Source organism: Choristoneura fumiferana, chromosome 14 (assembly GCF_025370935.1).
Source record: "Choristoneura fumiferana chromosome 14, NRCan_CFum_1, whole genome shotgun sequence".
NCBI lineage: Eukaryota > Metazoa > Arthropoda > Insecta > Lepidoptera > Tortricidae > Choristoneura > Choristoneura fumiferana.
In genome coordinates, this window is record NC_133485.1 from 15,942,066 (window position 1) to 15,953,959 (window position 11,894).

The window sequence follows — 11,894 nt, forward strand, 5'->3', positions numbered from 1 at the left end:
ATATGAAAAGTTCATATAATGAATACATTGAATTAGGACATGGGCATTATATTGACTTCAGTTCCTTAGATTTGAAAAAACGATCCTTTAATATTCATGCCGCACATGCTGTAATAAATGAAAACAGCAAGAGCACGAAGACCCGCGTTGTCTTTGATGCCTCTATGCAGACTGACAAAAGATATCATTAATGACCTTTTACTGAATGGGCCTCTTGTCCAAAAGGAACTGTTTGATATAATGCTCCTGTTCCGCTTAGGTGAATTTACATTCTCCACTGATATACGCCGAATGTTCAGATGCGTTAATATAAATCCGCAGCATGCTTGCCTGCAAAACATTCTATGGAGGTGTAATGTAAATGAACCTATACAATGTATACAGCTAGATACCGTTACCTACTGTCAAAAAAGCTCGAGTTTCCTAGCAACGCGTTGTCTGCATGAACTAGCTGTTAATTATGAAAATGAGTTTCCTTTGGCTTCATACATTTTAAAAAATTGCACTTACGTTGACGATGCCTGCTTTTCGCACTCCGATTTGAATATAGTTGCGGAAGCCAAGCGGCAATTATGTGAACTGTTAAGCAGAGGAAATTTTTATACTCATAAATGGGCTTCAAATAATTCTCAAATATTAGAGGGAATTTCCCCAGACAAAACAACAATTTGACGATTTAGATTTTCAAAAAAATGATTTATTTATGAAAACATTAGGATTGACACTTAATGTCAGTAAAGATTGTTTTGTGTTCTCTTGCCCAGAACCGTTTAACCAAGAATATCCTACTAAAAGGCAAATACTAAGTTACATATCTAAATTTTACGATCCTCTTGGATTTATGTCGCCTGTTTTAGTCAAAGCAAAATCCTTTATGCAAAAACTTTGGTCAGAAAAATTGACTGGAACGAAGTTTCCATCTGATCCATTGCGACTCGAATGGCTTTCATTTGTACAAAATTAACAGATATGAAACCTATAACTATAAACAGAAACATAAAAGTTCCAACAACGCTAGTGTGGTGCAATTGATAGGTTTTTGCTGACGCTTCGAGCACGATTGGTTATGGCTGTGCTGTATATCTTCGAGTGGTTGACGACTCTGGTAACGCTTCACTTACCTTACTATGCTCTAAGTCACGAATCAACCCTCGCAATCAAGATACTATCACTATACCGCGCTTGGAGTTAAATGCAATGCTTCTACTCGCAAAACTAACAAACAGAGTCTATGACACGCTAAATCTAAAATTAACATACAAGGAGTTTATTTATTTGCTGACTCACAAATTGCACTCGCTTGGGTCAATACAGAACCAATAAGATTACAAGCTTACGTCGCGAATCGCGTGCGGTTGATTCGTGAACTTACCGCTAGATGGCGCTGGCTGTACGTGGCCACCGATGACAACCCAGCTGACTACGTGAGCAGAGGCGCAGATCCAGACGAGTTGCTTCAACTAACCACTTGGTGGAATGGCCCAGGTTTCCTGCAAAACGGTAAATACGATTTTAATAAAAATTTTACCAAGCCACCCACAGATGACTTACCTGAAATGAAAGAAAGCATTTTCTAATGCCAAGGTATCCCTGGTCACGCAGCAGGAAAGTAATTTTTTTGGTTTCCTAGAAAAAATCTCAGATCTTAATAAAATGACCCGTATAATGGCCTATATATGAGGTTTTGTCACAATATTAAAAATAAACGCGCGCAAGTCAGGTACCGCGCTATCTCCCACTGAACTGCAGGGGCCTTAAATAAAATAATACAACACGAACAGAGCATTCATTTCAAGGAAGAAATTAATTGTTTAAAATTAGGAAACGAAAATGTCAAAGGTGCGTTGAAACCACTTCATCCCTTTATTGATAAGGACAACATGCTTCGAGTAGGCGGTCGATTAGACAAATCTAAAGTTTCTTACTCGCAAAGACATCAAATAATTTTGCCCAAGCAATCTCGAATAACCAATCTCATAATTTACCATGAGCACATAAGATTGTTACATGCAGGTGCAAAACTTCTGTTATCTAGCTTAAACCAAAAATATTGGGTAACAAATGGATATAACCATGTAAAAACATTTGTAAACAAATGCTTGCTTTGTTACAGGATGAAGGCGCAGGGTACAAAACAATTGATGGGTTCTTTGCCACCTGAACGAGTCACAGCCTGCCGACCTTTCCAAAAGATAGGCATAGATTTCGCGGGTCCAATTCAAGTCAAAAATTCGCGTATAAGGAGAGCTCTTCAAACAAAAGGTTATATATGTGTGTTTGTCTGTTTTGTAACAAAGGCCATCCACTTGGAGCTCTCCTCCGATTTGAGTACTGATAGTTTCATGGCCTGTTTTAAACGCTTTATAGCGCGACGAGGTTTGCCTACAGACGTGTTCTGCGATAACGGAGGCTGCTTCAAGGGGGCAAAGAACACATTGGTTGAGTTGTACCACTTGCAAAATTCGCAAGACCACAAAACACAGGTACTAAATTATTCAGCACAACAAGGAATAGCCTTCCATTTTGTACCTAGTTATTCGCCTGTGTTTGCGGGTCTTGCAGAATCTTCTGTGAAAAGCATGAAATTTCACTTAAAGAGAATTATACAGAATTACCTTTTAACATATGAACAATTAAATACCATATTGTGTCAAATTGAAGCTGTCTTAAATTCTAGACCTTTATTACCTGTAACAGCTGATGATGTCAATAGTTTCACTTACCTTACTCCAGGAAATTTTTTGATAGGGACTGCGATGACTTCTTTTCCTGAAAGAAATACCATAGATATACCTGTAAGTAGACTTAAATTTTGGGAAATTTGTAATAAAGTAAAAGGTCACTTCTGGAACATATGGCACAAGTACTATCTAAACGCCTTACAATGCCGTCCCAAATGGCGCGACACCATGCCAAATGTTAAAGTTGGTGCCTTAGTGATAATGAAGGAGCCTAATGCCCCTCCCTTAACGTGGCCCATGGCCAGAATTGTAAAGACTTACCCAGGTCCAGATGGCTTAGTTAGGGTAGTAGACCTCGTAACACCCTGTAAGAAAGTTTATAAGCGTTCTCTAAGTGGCTTTGCCGTGCTGCCTTTAGAATAATTTTATTTTTTAGTTATGATAACACTATCACTCTTGAATAGTTCTATAAGAGTAAGATCTTAGAATAAGTAACAAAGAAACAAATGTAACCTTGTTACAATATAATATAAGTAAATATATTGCTTACAACATGTAGCACACCTATTAATTTCATTTGAATTAATGATTAAAAATAAAAAATATCCTTTTTTTGGTTTGTTTAAAGAGTTTAGTTTTTTTTTGATTCATTGAAACTTATTGTTCTGTTTTACTATAACCTAATTGTGAGGTCTGCCTCTCAGAACCTTTTAAGTTTATAATGTGTATAAACAAGAATAATAATATACTCTAATATTATATAAATATAACTTTAAAACAATGGTATTACAAACATTCTGGGTGGTGACAAAAATCCCTTTTGATAATTAATCCCATTTATAAAAAATAATAATAATAATGCGGCTACATGCCCTGGCCCCCAGCATGTTGGCAACACCAACAAATAAATATTTTTTACTATGAGTGGCAACACTAGCGCCCTCTCTCTTGCTTCAGCTCCGACTCTGTGAATTGTGTGATTTCCATATTAATTTATTTTAATCATAAAAAGGCCTTTTCCTGGACATAAAATCAGTGCACAACAAACTAAACCTGCTCTACAGACGTGTCTGTCAACTTGAAAGTTCGACTTTAACGACATATTTATTTGATAGGAACTTGTTTAAAAATTGAGATTTATTTGGTTGATGGTACCTATGTATCTCACTTTTGATATTGTGTGCCATACACTGGCTGATTGTGACAAACATCAATGTAAATTGTTACATTTATGTAATCACTCACTTTCTGTCAATTAATGTTTGTTGATGTTGTGTCTTAATCTCACGATCTTAACGCCATCTAGCGGTATTCCACTTGTCAGAAAACCCTCATTGCGGGGAACCCTAACAGGTGGCGATCGACATTGACGCTCGATATATCTCGCGGGATAATGAATCCGGCGGCGGTAATGAAAGTCGCCGCCGCATGTTACATACACCTAACAATTGATAGAGCTGGTGGCACGAGCTACATTTGTATCTATCAAATGTACAGGATGTCAGTTTTAAAAGGTCTGGAATACTAATGTATAGGCAATATTTTTTTTCCAAAGTTTCAAATCCCAAACTATTTTCAGAAAGAAAGAAAGTTACATTTATTTAACGCCATAAAACAAACATAGAACAAAAAAGACATACATGACCCTAAATAGGTCCCACAAAATTCTCAAATTACTTATCACTGGGAAGCAATTTTACAATAAGCATCAAATTAAATAATTATCTTCATCCCAGCCTATACATGGACGTCCCACTGCTGGGCACAGGCCTCCTCTCAGAATGAGAGGGCTCAGGCCGTAGTTCCCACGCGGGCCCAGTGCGGATTGGGAACTTCACGCACGCCATTGAATTGCTTCGCAGGTTGTGCATGTTTCCTCACGACGTTTTTATTTACAGTACCGCACATGAATTTCGAAAAACTCAGAGGTGCTGCTTCAGAGGCGATAGGTCAAACCACTAGGCCACCACGGCTTCCAAATAATTATCATATCATTATTAATGTTTTTCTTCACTTAAATTACAAAAAAATCTTAATGCAGTCCACAAAAGTTCACGACAATGGCGCTACGTAAAATCACAAGTCATTAAGTAAAACGTGTGCGTTGCCCGAAGCAATTTCAATTAAAATATTCTTATTTTTTTGCCACCTCTATTAGTTTTCTAGCTCTGTCCGAAATCCGCTCTAGTTGCTCAGAGCAGCCGGTGCATCTTACCCAACGTTACCTAACACGGCGCGACCACGCACGCTACGGACTTGGACAAACTTTCTAGAACAGATACTCCGAATCTGTGGACCACACCCCCATAGGCCCCATCTTTCGGGATAAAAACTATCCTATGTCCTTCCCCGGGCCTCAAACTATCTGTGTACCGAATTTCATCTAAATAAGTTCAGCGGTTTAGATGTGATGAAGAATTAACAAACAGACTTACCAACTTTCGCATTTATAATCACGATCGATGATCACGATTGACCCAGTTGTATTCACAGTTTTACTGGCATTAATATCAGTTCGTTTAAAAAAGCAGGTAGCAAGTAGTATAAACAGAAATTCGTCGTATACCTGTTCGTATCGTAAACTTGTAGACATAACCCTCCAAGTCCGGTAAAACATAGGTTAAGTTAGGTTAGATTTTGACAAGGCACGAAGCGCCGCAGCCACGCGGAATAGGAGCTCCGCGAAGCGAAGCTCTTAGACTAGATCATAGAATTAACGAGAACGGATACCGACTAAACTTCGTTTTTTTTTGCACTAGAAAAAGGGTAAACAATCTTGACGAGTCTTTTTATTGAAAACATTAAAAAAAAAATATATCTTACTTATGACACCAAAAGCATGTAAATGCTCATGTAATTAATGTCCTTGTTAATTGTTACATATTTGCTGTGACTTATTTTTCAAACGTTTTTTTAATAAACGTCACGTCAAGATCGCTTACCTTCTTTCTAATGCTAAAAAAACGAAGTATAGACTTCGGGGAACTTTTTAGACCACTTGACACTTTAATTTTTCTATTAAAAGAGTTAAACGGATTAGTAGCACTTTGTAAATATAAAGCAGCTGGTCTTAGTAGCAGCACTGGTTTAGACCAGTAAAAAAAAAGTCTCCCAATTCAAAGTCTTCACTCATCGTAGTCGCACAGTATGTAATTCTACATCTACACAGATGTACGCACAAAACATTTTTGCTATAAATACGGAACAGTGAAATTTTCGGTACACATTCGTTACTTGGCGTGATATACTTACTAGTCTTTTGTTTTAGTTAATTGTTTTAATTGTTTCAATCTTAGTTTGGGGTATACTGTGAGAAATGAAGCTGGTATGTGAAGTGAAGTGATTATTCTGAAAATAGTTAAATCTATTTGTTCTAACTTCTATATAGTTGTGATCGGATTTTACCATAATGAGTGATTATTGTGACGTTGTTTGAATGGTGATGAATGTTGTGATATTGGATTGTTTTAAAGAAGACCTTTTTCGGCAAGATTCGATTGACAACAGCTGTTGAGTAAAGTCAAGCAGTGAACATATTCTATATATTTTTAAAAGCTATGAAATTTTACAAATATCTTATATGTATATATTTCGTGATCCGTGAGATCTGAATTCGGTGGAAACTGTGCCAATACGTTTCAAAAACAGTTTTTTTTATGTATTTATTATTTTTCATTTTTTTTAATATAGGTCCTATGTTTTTATCTTTTTTTTAATTTATTTGAAATAGAAAAAGATTACCGAAATAACTTACGGTACAAAATCAGCTGTCACAAAATTAAATTATAGACTATTATAAACAAAGCCTACTTAACTATACAAACCTTTTGTTTTGAATCAATTAAGTCATCAAGTCATCATTTTGACACGCGGAAGCATGAACCATGACGAATCATCATGAGGTAAAGGAGAATCTAGAATACCTCCTACATAATAATACACTGCGTACATTTTAGTCAAGAGAGGGGCTCTGCTAACAGTGAATATTCATAGTTATGTGTAATTTATACGAAACCCTCGGCGCGGCTTTTTTACACGGCATTATCCTGCTATTGTTCTCTTTTAGATTACGACTTTAGCAGCTATCATAGCTGCAGCCTCATCAAATCCAATCTACACAACCCAACCAACAGAACACTTCGCAAACAATGCCGAAACCTACCAGTCAGCGCTCGAGCAGCAACAACAAGGCATCTACGGCGACCAATCGCAGCACAGCCAGACCGATTACAGCCAATCACAAGCCGGATATTCCCGGGGGCAAACTGTAGCATTCCCTAGCGGACAAACGCAGTTCGCTGGGCAGAGTGTGTTTTCTGGGGTACAGAATGGCTACCAAAATCAGCAACAGCAACAGCAGAGGACGTCGACGGAGAAGACTGCCAGGATTATAAGCTTCCAGAATGAAAACAAAGGAAACAGCTACCAGTATTCCTTTGAGACAGAGAATGGTTAGAAACTGAATACGCGTTTTAGCATTAATATTACTTAACCACCTGATAATGTTTAAGACGCGGGTCCGTGCCAAATTTAAGGCTATTTTTTCGTGGTTTTATTTAAATCAGCAGAATTTGTGCTTATTAAAACAGATGAGACTAGAATGCAGTAGTTTTTTTAAGGTTAAGCTTTCATTTTATAAAATAGGAAAAAAAAAAATCTTATCTAAGAAACTACTCAGCAAAATTTTCAAAAATATAAAGAAAATTATTTTATACCCATACCTACCATACAGAAAAACTTAGAAACCAACTCACACTTTTCTGGTTTAACATTCGAGATCTTCTCATACTCTCATAAATAAATAGGTAAACACAACTTATCTAAACTCGAAAAATAAACCATTATCTAGACAAATTCAACATTTAAAAATATACATAATCTTCACATCTACAAACTATACCACTAATTTTTCACCCTCCAGGAATTAAGGTCCAAGAAAGAGGCCAAAGCCAAGGCAAAGGGATCCAAGTCCCAAGGTGGATACTCTTACACAGGTGACGACGGTCAAGTCTACACGGTGACTTACACTGCTGATGAGAACGGGTTCAGACCACAAGGCAACCATTTGCCTACACCACCCCCCATACCTGATGCTATTAAGAAGTCTATTGAACAGAATACGAAGGAACAAGCTAATGGTGTATTTGATGACGGTAAGTTTGGAAGTATTAATTTTTTTTTTTTTTTACTACGGAGAAAAGTAGTCCTTACTTATATTATAAATAGCAATCTTGAAATGTAAGTGACTATTAATTAACTTAATCTCAACACTGTCGAACATGATATCACTTATCTTGAGATGGGCGTAATCAGCTGCGACGCCTGCGACTCAGTTTATACTAATGTTGCTGCTACGAACTTATTGTTGGGACAACCATGTTATGTTCAATAAAATCTTTGAAAATATTTACCGAATAAGATGACCTATTTAACCATAATCAGTGACTTACAGGACATCCTCTAAATTAGGTATACGTGTCAATAATTTTTGTAAAAATAATCATTATTCTTGCAGTGCCACTTGTACAACATTTTACCATTACCAAGTAAACACCATCAAGTAAACAAGTGGTTACCAAACCAAATTTCAAGAACACTCTTTATCCCACAGGAAGCTACAAAGAAGACGCCGAGCTCCAGCGTTACCATCAGCACCAACAAGTGCACAGACAAAGGCTCCCAGTTTACCAATCGCATCAAAATCCAACAACACCACGATGCCCATCAAGTTCAACAACTTCAAGAAATTCACCAAGTTCAAGAACAGCCTATTCAAGAAGTTCAAGTTCAGCATATCCAGCATGCCCAAGAGCACGAGAATCCAGCGTACCAGCAAGAATATCAGCAAGCGTACCAGCAAGAGTACCAGCCAGAATACCATCAGCAGGAAGGGACTGCCACGACGGCTGGATACCATTACCAGTAAATTTGGCATCGTCAGGTCAACAAATATCACATGAAGTTTAGCAAGAGTCCATTAAAAAAAATTGCCACTTACTATAAAGCAAAATTATCACCAAAACGATGAGCCAATCCAATTATTGTGATGGCATTTTGAAGCTTAAGGTTCATGATGATAAGGTTTAGGTTCATGAATAATTCTCCATAAAATTACTAAAATATAAAAGCACTTGCTTTTCCCTGCGACTCTGTCTGCAATTGGTTTATCGCTATTCTGCGGTAAATATGGAACTATCCGGGGTATAACCTATCAATTGTCCTTCCCAGGGTTTTTAGCTATCTCCATACTAAATTTAAATTTAATCGGTTCTGCGATTTAGATGTGAAAAGGTAACAGAGAATCGGACAAACGGAGTAACTTTTACGTTTATATATTAGTTTAGATTAATTTTGAAAGAGGCCAAAATGACCTTGTATAATAAATGGAACATTGGTGTCTTAGAAAAAGCTGTTCATAGCGCGGTAAAGTGAGAAATTTGTTGACCAAATGATTCTGAAGTCTGTGACGAACCACACAAACATCTAGGATGGAAGTTACCTGAGGAACAAAGAAAGATAAAGAAGATTTGGTTAGATAGTTAAGGTAGGCCATTGTTTAGGAGAAGAAACGAGAATTAGTGTAAGTACATAAATGAGATCCGAAAGAGGCTGTTTTGACATAGGATTACTGAAATAATTTGATAAGGTAACTATCAAAAGACTGGCATCAACTAAAATATTTATAGATTGAGGTTTGTGATGTTTATTGTGTGGTACGTTATCAGAATTTAGCTAGAAATAAGAAAATTAACCAAATTAAACTTTTCCTTTTGTTATAATGTTTCTGTTGTTGTTTGATTAATATACGATTGTTATTAAAATGTTGAAAAATACTTTTTATGGTACCCCAAAACATCCCTGATCCCTGTCCCTGATCTAGCCGTAAAGAAAAGAGTGTCTGTTTTACCACCAGCCAAATAAGTTGTCTATCAATTTTTAAACAAGTTCCTATCAAATGAATATGTCGCTAAAGTCGAACTTCAAGTTGACAGACACGTCTATTCGCATTACTGTTTTGTGACATGCAAACGATTATCAACTTTAGGGTGGTAGACTACATATTTGGCTGATGGTACCTATAACCTAATATCATCAGTTTCTCATAAAAGTGCACTGATGCATGTTCATAGATACATTGGGTCAATTACCTCGACGCAAAACGAGGGGCTTTATAAGTGACGTCATTGTCTGTCTGTGGCATCCCAGCTCTCAAACGGATGGGCTAATTTTTATGTGTTTTTTTTTCGTGAAAGCAAGTTTCCTTGCAGTGATTCTTAGTTAAGTGTCATTAAAATTAGTTCAGCAGTTTTTGAAATGTCAATTTTTCCAAGTTGGTTAGGTTATATCTTTGTTAGTTGTCTTGAATGTTATATTGACTTTGTCTCTTTTTCAACTTAAACTGTGATGGCAAAGTTACGTGACGAAAGCATAACTTAAGAAAGATCGGTATCTTGCTAGGAATGTCAACCGTTGACGGTATCTGAATACTTCATAAATCACTGAATCATGTCCTGACACTTATCTAAAACAGTGATTACGAAATCTGCCCACATCTGACACTCATCTATTGTAATAGATACTGATTGTGGCATAGGAATGCACAGAGGACTGTTCGATGCATCATTTAGCTGTGCTTCGCTTGGGGCTATGGTTGAGGGAAATGCTCAATCGATTTTTTTTTGTATAATTTAGTAGGTATGAGAAATAGGTCGTAAAATATTTTTCAACCTTCTGCTCCTAGTGGGGCACTCTAATTTTTTAATCTCGATTTTAGTATTTTGTCTTAACAGTATCAAAATAATTTAACAAGTTTTTTTATTATTATGAAAGGGAGACACGGGAGGCAAACAAGCATGCGGTCATCTGATTGGAAATGATCACCACCGAACTCAAGTAATACCTACGCTGAGTCTTTGATTTTTTTTATTTCAGAACAACGTTTATCGGGTCAGCTACTTTTGGCCGAGACTAAACAGTGTGCTTTTCACGACCACTGTGAGAAAATAAAAAAACAATAATCACAAAACAAACAATAACAATCCAAAGACGCATTGCTCCCGCCGAAAAAAACACCTCATAAAAGTCATGAATGACGCGTTCTCATTTGTCAATTTAATTTCACCTGCTGCAGACGACTAGTTTGATTGGTCCAATTGTCGTTTCAGCAGGCCGAGAAAATTATTCTGAAATATATTCGAAAAAGTCGTATCGTACTATGGAATAAATAGCTAGATATAGTCCTGTTACTGTAACATGCTACATTTTTGTCGTGTTTTGCTAGCTATTAATGAGTCAGCTGTTAAATTTAAGCAATTTTTTGTACTGGACTTAGGTTGTCTATGGCCTAATTTTCGAGCAAAGTCGTGAAAAGTATATTTTTCTCACGTGATCCTAAGTTTTAGTTTAATTATAAAAGAATATAAAACTAACCACTCTTTGACCTGCCGTTAACTTGAACCGATAATCGTAACGATAAAGCGCTTTAGGCAGTCTAACGTAACTCCGTAGGAACGCCCACATCATGCAGTTGCGTTACCGGTTTCAAAATTTTAAGATCTAGAGATACATTCGATACCAATTTATGTCACGTCTGATATTATTTGGGATTGTGTTAATTTAGCTACATTATGAACAGGTGATTCATGTTTTAAAAATAATATCAACAAACACAGAAAAATGTTAATTTGTTAGCATTTTATTTCAAGTTGCAAGTTAAATAATGTATCTGAAATGATTGATTGATTGATTCTATTGCATGTCTAGATTTGCTAGAAAAATCCATGAGTGATGATCTAGGGGTTACACCGTGTATTTTTGATACAATGTACTTTTCACAATAAACCTTTTCATAAAATACCTGTTTAACTTATTTAAATTTGTCCATATTAGCCGTTTCCCGTGACTCCGTCCACGTAGAATTCGTTTATTGCTATCCCACGGGAATTATGCAATTTTTTGAGATAAAAGCTATTCTATGTCCTTCCCTGGGACTCAAACTATTTGTATATAAATTTAATCTAAATCGGTTTCACGGATTCGACGTGAAGAGATAACAAACAAACAGATTTACAAACTTTCGCATTACAATATTACTGGAATTTATCATAAATTAAGGATGTGTAAGGGCCTGATTATTTTTTTGTCATAACTCACTGTTTTGATCATGTAAGTGCAATCGATTGAGTACCGAATAAAGTGCATTATATCCTCGCA

At 36.5% G+C, this 11,894-nt stretch overlaps 1 pseudogene; it reads left to right on the plus strand.

The window, feature by feature from the left end:
- Positions 1 to 5,896: 5,896 nt before the first annotated feature.
- LOC141435041 (uncharacterized) lies at positions 5,897 to 8,607 on the plus strand (annotated as a pseudogene).
- The last annotated feature ends 3,287 nt before the right edge of the window (positions 8,608 to 11,894 follow it).